Consider the following 10840-nt stretch of genomic DNA (forward strand, 5'->3'; position numbering starts at 1 on the left):
TGAGAAACTGGAAAACATAAAAGTCTCCCTCTGGGCAATCCCACCCAGGTGGGCCACTCCAGCAGTCCAGGGTTGTCCTGGCCTCTTCACCATTATTACGAGCAGAGGGTCCCCTGCTTGCCTTTGACTCTCAGCACTGTTTGCCAAGGAAGAGATTACATGAGTTAAGGGCCTCCTCCACCCTCTACCTTTCCAGTCCTGCCAGTAATGTAAGAAGGAGTCAAGATACTGACCTCCCAGCTCTAAGAAAAGGTGGCCAAAGCTGTCCCTCTGTTTGAGGCAGGCAGCCAAGCACCAGCTTACACATAGTACACACTTCTTGCTGCCCCTACACCACTCATGGGTGCATCCATAACATATAAACATGCCATACAGAAGGGGAGGTAGCAATCGTGGCAGCAGTAACACCAGTAGCACTTCTGCTTCCTTCTCCGTTTTTGGATAAAGGGCCAGAAGGAAGGGAAGAAGAAGCAGGTAATAGTGGCTGCAGGGGTGGCAACTAGAGATTTGTAGTTGAATATGAATATCCCCCCGCAGGTGGAGATAATGAGGGTCTGGCCCCATGGGGCCAGATGGTCCACTCACAATTACGCCGCTGCTGTGACCACTGTGGAGCCTTCCAATGGCTCCAGAGATTGTGTTCGGTGAGCCACACTCTGACTTAGCAGAGAGGCTTGTCGTCCCACCTCCTGCCAGAAGTAGCAAGCCGAATGCAATTTCTGGAGCCATTGGAAGTCTCCGCAATGGTTGCAGCAGTGGCGGAACCGTGAGTGGACCATTTAGCCCCCATGGGCCTGGACCCTCATTATATTCACCTATGGGGGGATATTCATGTTGTTGTTTGTCACGTCCAACTCTTGTGACCCCACAGATCAGAGCATGTCAGGCCCTCCTGTCTTCAACTGCCTCCCGGAGTTGGGTCAAATTCATGTTGGTAGCTTCGATGACCCTGTCCAACCATCTTGTCCTCTGTCGTCCCCTTCTCCTGTTGCCTTCACACTTTCCCAACATCAGGGTCTTTTCCAGGGAGTCTTCTCTTCTCATGAGATGGACAAAGTATTGGAGCCTCAGTTTCAGGATCTGTCCTTCCAGTGAGCACTCAGGGTTGATTTCATTCAGAATGGGTAGGTTTGCTCTCTTTGCAGTCCAGGGGATTCTCAAGAGTTTCCTCCAGCACCACAGTTCAAAAGCATCAATTCTTCAGCAGTCAGTCTTCTTTATGGTCCAGCTCTCACTTCCATACAACACTACTGGAAAAACCGTAGCTTTGACTATGTTCACCTTTGTTGGCAAGGTGATGTATCTGCTTTTTAAGATGTTGTCTGGGTTTCTCATCACGTTTCTCCCCAAAACCAGGTGTCTTTTAATTTCGTAGCTGCTGTCACCATCTCCAGTGATCATGGAGCCCAAGAAGGTAAACTCTGTCACTGCCTCCAGGAGGTGATGGGACCAGTGGTCATTATCTTAGTTTTTTTGATGTTGAGCTTCAGACCATTTTTTTTTGCGCTCTCCTCTTTCACCCTCATTAAGAGGTTCTTTAATTCCCCCTCACTTTCTGCTATCAGAGTGGTATCATCTGCATATTGGAGGTTGTTGATATTTCTTCTGGCAATCTTAATTCCTGCTTGGGATTCATCCAGTCCTGCCTTTTGCATGATGTATTCTGCATATAAGTTAAATAAGCAGGGGGACAATATACAGCCTTGTCGTACTCCTTTCCCAGTTGTTCCATATCCTGTTCTAACTGTTGCTTACTGTCCCACATATAGATTTCTCAGGAAATAGATAAGGTGGTCAGGCACTCCCATTTCTTTAAGAACTTGCCATAGTTTGCTGTGGTCCACACAGGCAAAGGCTTTTGCGTAGTCAATGAAGCACAAGTAGAAGTTTTTCTGGAACTCTCTGGCTTTCTCCATAATCCAGCACATGTTAGCAATTTGATCTCGAGTTCCTCTGCCCCTTCGGAATCCAGCTTGTACTTCTGGGAGTTCTCGGTCCACATACTGCTGAAGCTTACCTTGTAGAATTTTGAGCATAACCTTGCTAGCGTGTGAAATGAGTGCAAATACGAATATCCCCATATCTAGTGGCCACCTGCTGCTGAGGCAGAAGGAAGCATCCGCCACTAGAGAGGGGCACAAATTAAAAAATTAATTGCAAAATTAATCAAAAAATTGTGAATCTGTCGATTTGTGTTCATTCAAATAGATGCCCCATGCATACAAATCAACAAATTGTTAGTGATTTTTTATTTGTTGGGCTATAAAATGACCCCCCCCCCCCCAGGCACCTAAAGAGACAAATATTGCAGAGACATCTCCCCTGACTCTTCTCTATAATCCGTTCAAGTTTGGTGAAGATTCGGTTTCCCCAAGCCAGCTGCTAAAGGTCACTTTCCTGGGAGGACCCACTTTTTGGGTATATAACTTGGATAACTGAAACTCAGTCTTCACCAAACTTGGATAGATTGTAGAGGAGAGACATAGGAAGTGTCTTTTTGATTAGGGTGTATCCAGGTGCCTTGGGGGCTGTTTTATCGTGTTTTAAATGCAAAAAGGAAAAAAAATCATAAATTTGTTATTTGTGATTTGTCGACCTTGATGATTCACAGATCAAAATGAATCATCATTTTTTTTCGATTTGTGCCCATATTCTAGCTACCACCATAAATTGGCTATATGTAGATCCAGCTACTCAACATTGCTCATGCCATGGTTGGATTCATGTGCACGAATTTTGTAAGGATAGTGGCAAGATCATCAGAACAGTATATAACTATCAGTGGCAGTGCAGTTTTCCTCCTCTCTTCTTTCTGCCATCTGAAGTGCCGGCTGCACTGGGCCGCATGGCATGGCTGGTCCTTTGGCCCCAGGCGCTGCAGCATGGAGTGTCTCTGAGGTGCCAACGCAGACACTCCATGAGGAATAGTTTGTCTCATTCTCCCCACCCACTCAAACTGGTCAACAGGTTGCGGAAGGCTCGCTCCAGATTGTGATGGAACAAATCTTGTGCCACTATAATGAGGTGCATGTCTTCCCCTGATAAAGCTGTAGCCTGTCATGTTGGATGTCATGGTATAGTAGATACCTGTGAATTCTGTGAATTGACATACCTGTGAATTCTGCATCTGGCCCTGTAAGAAAAATGACTCTCCACAGCCACATATTGCCAGTATTCAAACCACATAACTACCAGACTGGGAACTGCCTGTTTGGAGTTCTGTATGTCCTTCCAAAAGTGTTGCCCTAGGGACAAACCTGTGATCTTTCAGAAGAGAAACCTTCTCCGGGAAAATGAAAAAACTGGTAAAAAGGAAAATGAAAGGGAAAAATAATGAAATGGATCATCTTTCTCTATAATTCTCCAGATTGGGACTACTCACCTCTCTTCCCAGCATATGTTGGAGGAGCAGCATTTTCATAACAATTGTTCACAAATAAAATTGAGAGATAAAGTCAACATCTTCTGGAAACTCCCAAAGCTCTTGCACAAAGCTCCCTGCACCAATTCATCTGAAAATTGGCATAATTCAAGAAATATTAAATTCAATTTGCACAATTCCTTTGATGTACAGTTTGGAAAGCCCAAACTCATCACCAGTTGTTTCTAATCTACGTCTGTAAATTACATCTAATTGTGATAAACAAGAAAGAAGTTATGGCCTTTTGTTGATTTCTAGCTAGAGGCAGTATGAGGATATGGACGTGAATATCTGAGGGGAGGTGATTGCCAGAACTTGTATCAAGTCAGACATTTTAAAAGTTGGTCCAAGCCAAATTATGGGCATTTCCCCCAACTCTGGTTGCCATTGAGTCATGTTTCCAAGCACATCCCAGTATTTGCACTGGAATGTATAGGATCTCAGGATATTCTGCTTTTGTGGCGTGTGGTGCAAGTGACATTATCTGGCGTAATAGTTTGGTGACCGAGTGGACACCACATAGGAAGCCCATGTTTCATTGTGAAAGAAAAGTGAGAGGCCAATGTGTCAAAGCAAACCCAAGTTCCTTGTAACTGTCTATCAAGGACTATACCGTAGTTCAATTCTCCTCAGGCACTTCATGGTCTCCTCTTCCCTCACATGATCCTGCCCATCCTTCCATGTTGCCCTTATGCCTTAAGGTGACTCACAAAATGCCTCTGGAATGCTACCTCTGTACGTATGTGTGTGCATTCACGTGTGCATAGGTATGAATATATATGTACTCCCAAACATAAATGTGTGTCGAGGGGAAAGAGCCACCTCCGTGTCTTCCCAGAGACATCTGTTTCGATTTCAGAGAGTCCAGAGCAGGAACGGGTTCTGCCCAGAGCAGCTGGATAACTGTCCTTTTTTGTAACCATGCTACAGTGGAGTCCTCTGTGCCCACTCTCGGAAATGGGTTTTCTCTTCTTTCCTCCACCCTTGCTTCACAGCAGAAACAGTACAGAACAACAACAACAAGATTAAAGGGGGAAAAAAGGGGAGGCACATCCACATTCCACATGAGAGAGACTGCGTAACTAACTTGGACATGGTTTTGGTGGCTATCAAGACGTGTCTCGGGGTAGACAGACACTATACGTACATGTACACATGTATGTATGTATGTACGTATGCATGCATATACAGCATGTGTTTCTGAAATACAGCTATGGCCTCCTCAGCCTCAGAACTCCTGCTTGCTGCAGTGTTTATGACATTCATTCTCTTTCTCACCCTCCCCAGCTTCTAATAATTTAGGCAGTTGAGACAAGGACTAGTAATAGAGAGATGGAGATGGGACTCAAAGGGCAATAATTTAGAACCAGATTCCTGCTCTGTTATCGCCTGCAAAGCCATTCCTGGGAAATGACTCCCCCCCCTTCTCCCCACCCCTGCCCTGGCTGCCTTATTCTACCATAACAATAACAGAAATGCCTGCAGGATGCATTTCTGCTCTCTCTCTCTCTCTCTCTCTCTCTGTGTGTGTGTGTGTGTAAGAGAAAGAGAGAGAAAGAGAGAAGAATTCTCTCTGCTAACACCCCTCTCTTCCTCTGCACTCTGAAGCTCAATTGCTGGCCCCTCCCCTGAGAGAAGGATTTAAAAATAAAAAATAAAATAAAAATAAAATAAAAATAATGAAAGGGGTAATAAGAGAGGAGGTAATGGAACATTCTCCAACTGGGCACATGTCAGAAGCCATTATATGTGCAGTGGATTTGCATAATTCAAGAAGCATCAAATTAAATTTGCATAATTCCTTTGATTACACTTGTTATTAAATGTAAGTGACATTGATTTACAAAATGGCCCAATATAAGGTTAATAGCAAATGTCACCTTCCAACAGGGTGAAGAGGGTGTATGTGTGGTGGTGTTGGGGAGGGGAAGCGGCGGGGGCGGCGGCAGAGGGGGGGGCTGGCAATTGATTCCTTAAAGGGCTCTGGCCTCCTTCCTGCGTTTTCTCAAGGCTGGTATACAGACAGAGGCTTTTCAGTTTCATCTGGACAAGATGTAATTAGGATCGCCTGCCATGTGGAGTTAATGCCATGATTCTATTATGGTGAATGTTCAGCTGTTGCAGGCACTACAAAGCCTGCTGATAGGAGGGCTTAAAGGAAGGGGGTCCCATCAGACTACTGAGACCCTTCCACCCACAAAAGATCAATGGACTTACTTAAAATATGTTAAACTCTGGCAAATAAAATAATCATCCCACAAAGCATATGTCTAATGCAAAGGTTGGAAAAGTTGTTTTTTGAGACCACAACTCTCAGAATCTACCAGTTGGTATAGCCAATGGTCATACCAGTTGGGAATTTTAAGGATTGTAATCCAGAGAGTAACTTTTTCCAAGCTGTAATTTAATGCCTAGGAGTCTATCCACACTGAATATTTTCTTCAGCTTTCTTTGCAACCACAATGCTGGTACTAACCCTGCTGTCCACAAGGCTGGAACTAGTGTCAACAAAGTCAAAGCAGGACAGAAAATGTTGCTGTCCTGTCAGGTAGTGAAGTATTTTTGTTCTGACACTCATCCAGGAGATCTTTCCAGAAGACATCAAGGTCCTTTTCCATTACTGCCTAATGACCAGCTATTTTCAGTGGGATAATGAATTGTATGAACAGACAGATGGAGTGGCCATGGGGAGTCCCCTCAGGCCAGTTATAGCCAACTTCTACATGGAGCATTTCGGAGAACAGGCACCCTTTGCACCCACAGTCTGGTTCCGATATGTGGATGACACTTTCGCAATTTGGAACCACGGTGAAGAAAAATTGGAAGAATTTCAAAACCATCTCAACAGCATCCACCCAAATATACAATTCACCATGGAAAATGACTCCCATTCTTAGATGTCATGATTGTACGCAAAACTGACCTCCTATTGGGACACAAGGTCTACAGAAAACCCACCCACACAGACCGGTACCTACAGAAAAATTCCAACCACCACCCATAGCAAAAAAAGAGGCATAATCAAAACACTGGTAGACCGTGCAAATCGGAACTGTGAAGCTCAATTTCTCAGCACCAAACTCAGCCATCTAAATTGGGCCCTACAGGCAAATGGCTACTCCAAAAATGAAATCAGAAGAGCCATCAAACCAAGAAAACAACACCAAACTGAAGAAGAAAAGCAGCCACCCACAAATAAAAGTATTTCTGCCATACATTAAAGGGGTCGCGGACCGCATGGGAAAACTATTGAAAAAACACAACCTACAAACAGTATCCAAACCCACCACAAAAATACAACACATGTTAGCGTCAGCAAAGGACAGAAGGGACCCCCTCACCACTGCAGGAGTATACCAGATACCTTGCAGTTGTGGCCAGGTATATATTGGAACCACAAAATGAAGCATCCACACCAGAATCAAAGAACATGAGAGACACTGCAGTGTAAAACAACCGGAAAAATCAGCAGTAGCTGAACATGCTCTAATACAAGCTGTACATGAAATTCTATTTCAAAATACTGAAATATTGGACAACATCAGCAATCATTACGTTAGACTGCACAGGGAAACCACTGAAATCCACAAACACCAGCAGAGTTTCAACAAAAAAAGAAGAAAGCTTAAAACTCAACAAAGCTTGCCTCCCAGCACTGAAAAATACAGTGTGCAAAAGGTCAACAAATTCGACCCAGCCACAAGGACAGGGGATCACTACACACAAAAGACCAACTAACACCCATCAATCACAATGACAGATAATCTCTCCTCCTCATCACAATACACCCACAAGAAAAACATACTGATCATCATAATCACCCATCTCCTAAAAAGGACAAAAGCTAATCCAACAGCTATAAATACTCAACTCCCAAACTGCACCAGAGCACAGAGTGCTACTCCTGTTCTCTGAAGATGCCAGCCACAGAAACTGGTGAAACGTTAGGAAGAACAACCTTCAGAACATGGCCAAATAGCCCAAAAAACCCACAACAACCACCATTTTTGTTCTGCTTTCCTTGGCTTTGCTGCAGTGCAAGATCTGCCTATGTGGACTTCAGTATCATATTGATGTGTGTTGATCTGTGCACTTTGTAAGTGTGTGTCATTTGGTGGCATTTCCTTATGGGTGTTTGACTTTTCCTTAGTCTCTACCCCACCATGAGTGGGGAGTGAGATCTCTGGGAACAATCCCAGGATTGTGTAGACAGGTGGTTCCAGGAGGACCCAGTGCATCCCATTGTGTCCAGCAAAAACACCCCTTCCCTTTGTGTGGATGGCAATACCAGGAATATCTGTTCAATTCTGCAATAATAAAGATACTGGTGCAGGTATCTTTTCTATTCAAAGCACATATTCTGTGCTATGGAACTTGCCTGTTACCACCTCTGTGATTCTCTGCCCCATGTTATGTTTCTTTTCCACAGAAATATGGGAAGCAGGATGTTGCAGAAGGTGGTCATGGGCAGAACAAGCTATGTATGGCAGAGATTACAGGAAGCTAGGCCATTTTGGAAAATGTGTCTTATCTCCCAGTAAGTAATTTTTTCTCTTCCACATAGTGATTGCTTCATAGATAAGTGCTTCAGCAAACAGACTTTCAAATTAAGCCTGTGTTTACCTCCACTGGCCAATTAAACAAACAAACATCCCCACCTGACTGGAAAGTAAAATATGGAGCTGGGTGAATGCATGCACTCTGACAAACAGATGTCTCTCAGCACTTAAGGAAGCTTTGTTTCCAACAGCATGCCAGCCACTCCATCTCACTAACACATGCCAAGCCTGGGTTGGTAGATCTTTTCCCCTCCGAGTTCTCTGGAATGTCATAGCTCAGTGGCAAGAGGAGGATGTGAGTTTCTTTCACTTTGTGCTCCATGTGTAGGGGCTACTGAAGTAAACTCATTTCATTTAGGGAAGAGTAAAGTGATACGTTTATTGAACTTCCAAAAAGAGCGCAACAAATTGCAAGGATTCACAAGTAAAATCCCGCTTTCTCACACTGAGTGCCACCCCTTCATGGATAGTGCAGAAAAAATGTAGGACATTTAGGGCTTGTTTGTGAGTTAGTAATAAGCCCATAAACATACAAATACAGCTTCTATGATTAAATAAATAAACAATTACATTAGCAGAATTCTTGGTCCCTAAATCACTCTGTACATGGCGACGGGTTATTTACTGTTGCTATGTTGTTGCTGTTGTTGTCGTTGTTGCTGCTGCTGCTATTGGTTAACAAGAGAGATTCCTGTTAGAATAAATTTGGCTTCAGCTGTCTGTCCCTGCAGTTGTCATCTTTAGCACCCACACACAGTGAGTTCAGAATCTGCAGGACACTTGTGTGGCATGAGCTCAGTCACAGCAAACTAACTGCAGTTCGTGGCCAGTATCTTTCTGTTTGACAACAGAGTTTTAAATGCTCCATAATGACAAAGAATCATGGCGAAGGAACAGTGGAGTAGGACTGGATAGCATTTCTTATGTGACAGACTAAATCTGGAGAACTTTTAAAATTTAACTTGAGTTCCAATATCTACACTGGTAAAATTTAACCAAGAGCCCATCCATACTGACGTTCCTTGTACCCACTGATATCGGTGCTACACCCTGGTCTCTACAAAATGCAGGGCTGTAACTATTGTCAATAGGGTCAGGGTCAGAGTGGGACAAAAAAACCCACAACCCAAACCTTTATTTCCTTATTTATTTATTTTTTTACACTGCCACCAGATGATGATGTGTTTTTCTTGTGTTTTGGTCTGATTTGCTCCAGAAGAGGATATGCATGCCTGGACCCTAGTACTGTATTATTTCATGCTGATCTGCGCACTTTGTAGGTGGGTGTCATTTGATGACATTTCCTTATGAGCATTTTTTTATTGTTGTTGGTCAGTCTCCACCCTCCATATCTCATTGATAAGGAAAACAAGGAGGGACAGGAAGAGAGAATGAAGTGGGCAGGGAGAGGGCAGAGAAGACAGGCAAAAGGGGAGGGCCATCTGTGCTGGCGATGAGACATCTGAGAGTCATTCTAAATGTGTATGGACAGGCAATACTGGAATGACCCAGTGCATTGTACTACCTCCAGCAACAAATATTCCCCATGTATGGGCAATAATACCAGAATAATTTGTTGAAATCTGTACAAAAGGATATGAGAACCCATAACTCCAGAACAATAGAAGACAACACTGTTGTGTGGGCAAGCCCTTATATTCAACTGACCTGATAGAGCACTAGTCTCTCTTTGTCTCATGGACTGACTCACTCACTCACACTCACACCCACCCACCCACACACCATGTATGATTGTGTCAGGATAGTGATGCCCATCTGAAAGCTCCATCCACCGGAAAACAATGATGTGAGAATGTACTGTAGCTGCATCATTTAGATACTTACTTCTCCAGTTTACACTCAGGGTTCCTGATGCAGAGGGCATTATTCTCTAGTTCAGTGGTTCTCAACCTTGGGTCCCCAGATGTTCTTGGACTAAAACTCCCAGAAGCCTTCCCCACTAGCTGTGCTGGCCAGTATTTCTGGGCATTGTAATCTATGAACCTCTGGAAATCCAGTGTTGGGAAGCACTGCTCTACATCGCATGGGCTCCTTTCTTTAGATCAGGGTTGAATCAAATCAGGCCGTCTTGCCAGTGTCTTCCATTTCTGCATCCTACCTTTCATTTTCCTGCTTCTCCATGTCATCAAAACCAGGTCAAATATGAGGTCATGATGGAGAACTGAGAAGTGAGTTTGTCTCAAAGAGATCCTTTGAGGCTGCACAGCATGGTGCATTCTCGGCTAGTAGGTGAACATGTGAAGGAGGTATTGCACCCTTATGGTCTAGCCTCTCCCACCACCCAATGTAGATGCATAGATGAGGCGGTTTGCTGGTTGGATGTTCTAGGTGTTTCAAAATATGACAAAACTGACCCCCACCCCCTAGATCTTCAGACTCTTACTTAGCTAGACAGGGTAGGAAGAGGAAGGAGGCCATCTTGTTCAAGTTATTCTCAACTGTCATAGATGGTCAAAAAAGTGTCCTCTAATAATTAGTCACCTGTTGTCAAGTTGGAACTGATTTATAGTGACCCTAACAGGGCTTTCAAGGTAAATGAGATCTTTAAGGAGTGGTTTTACCAGTTTCCATGGCTGTGTGGGGATTTGAACCCTGGTCTCCTGAGCCTCAGTCCATCACTCTGTCCACTACACCTTACTGGGTACTGCCCGACAATAATTACTTCCTTCTAAAAGAGTAGGAAAGTTGAAAAAGAAAGTGCCAAAACAGGATTGCTGTTGAAGAGGAAGAAGACAAAAATCATTACTACAGAAGAACTACACAACTTTTAACATTGACAATGAAGAAATTGAAATGGAGATTTTATATACCTTGGTTCAACCATCAATCCAAAGGGAGA

Source organism: Pogona vitticeps, chromosome 3, assembly GCF_051106095.1.
Source record: "Pogona vitticeps strain Pit_001003342236 chromosome 3, PviZW2.1, whole genome shotgun sequence".
In the NCBI taxonomy this organism is placed as follows: domain Eukaryota; kingdom Metazoa; phylum Chordata; class Lepidosauria; order Squamata; family Agamidae; genus Pogona; species Pogona vitticeps.